The following is a 1,176-nucleotide window of genomic DNA, read 5'->3' on the forward strand; positions in this document are numbered from 1 at the left end:
TCAGCAGACGCTTTAAAACCAGCCTACTCTGGCGGCTCCCGGGCCAGCCAGTCTTGAAGGACCTGCTGCCCTCTGCTGCCCCTGTGGATAAGCAGAGGAGAGGGGCCCCGGAGAGGAGGGGGGGCTGGAGGGTAGGGTCTGAGGCTGGGGTCCTGTACCGAGACCACAGCAGCTCTCAATACCCAGTTTTACATTGGGGTGTCCTCTTCTTAGGATGAGGATTCTAACCACTTTTAAAAAGATGACATACTTCCATAGCCAAAGCTGTCTCTTTCAAAATGTTTCTGAACATGCTTTGTAGCTATGAAGTGGCTGTTTACTTAAGTGAGATGCCCGTTTCCTAAGTTATATGCAACACCTGTTTCTTTCATAGGTGGAAAGTGGGGCAGGTATTAGGGCAGATGCAATTTAAGGAAGAGCAGAGAAGACTCCGTCATCTGTAGGGCACTTATTTTTCTGTGGGCCTTGACGTCAGGGCCCCGCCCCCCCGAAGGTCAAATCGCGAGGTGGGTGGCCCCGTCCAGTGAGGGACCCTGTCTTGTATTTGCAGGTGTGTGTGGAGGGGTGCGCACCTGGGCAGACACATCGGGTGTGTCATCGTTGTCCTTGCCGACCCCTCCTCAAGTGAAGGGTATGGGGAGCTTTAGCCCAAGAGGCTCGGCTCTAGGACTGAAGTCGCATCTCAAGGAGATAGACTGGCTTGGGTCTTAACCACAGAGGCCCTGGATGAAGGCTCACGCCGCGCCCGCGAGCGGGGATGGCGGGATTCTGCTCTCAGGTCGCCAGGCGCGTCGGGGGAGAAAAGCTGCTGGTTTGTTCCAGAAACCGGGGGACCAGCCCTCTGCACGGAGGGTCTGGAGTTTCATTCTGGAGCACAGAGGTGGCTTCCACCATCCTCCTCTCTGGCGGCCGAAGGCCGGACACACCCCCTTGCTGTGTCTCTCCGTTCCTCAGCGCAAAGAAGCCGGGAAAGCCTAGCTCCGGAATTCAGTCCCTGGGCCTGGAGGGGGAGCTCGCCCCGGGGAGGGGAGGCTCTGGCCTCTGCTCCCCGCATCCGCTCGGCCCACGTGGCCCTACCTGCAGGGGTGCGCCCCTCGCCACCCCCGCGGGACCTACGATCCCCGCGCCCGGGCCCGGCTGGCCGGGGAGGGGGGAGGGGCGGGAGGGGGAGGGGGA

Source organism: Physeter macrocephalus, chromosome 13 (genome assembly GCF_002837175.3).
Source record: "Physeter macrocephalus isolate SW-GA chromosome 13, ASM283717v5, whole genome shotgun sequence".
NCBI classification, from domain to species: domain Eukaryota; kingdom Metazoa; phylum Chordata; class Mammalia; order Artiodactyla; family Physeteridae; genus Physeter; species Physeter macrocephalus.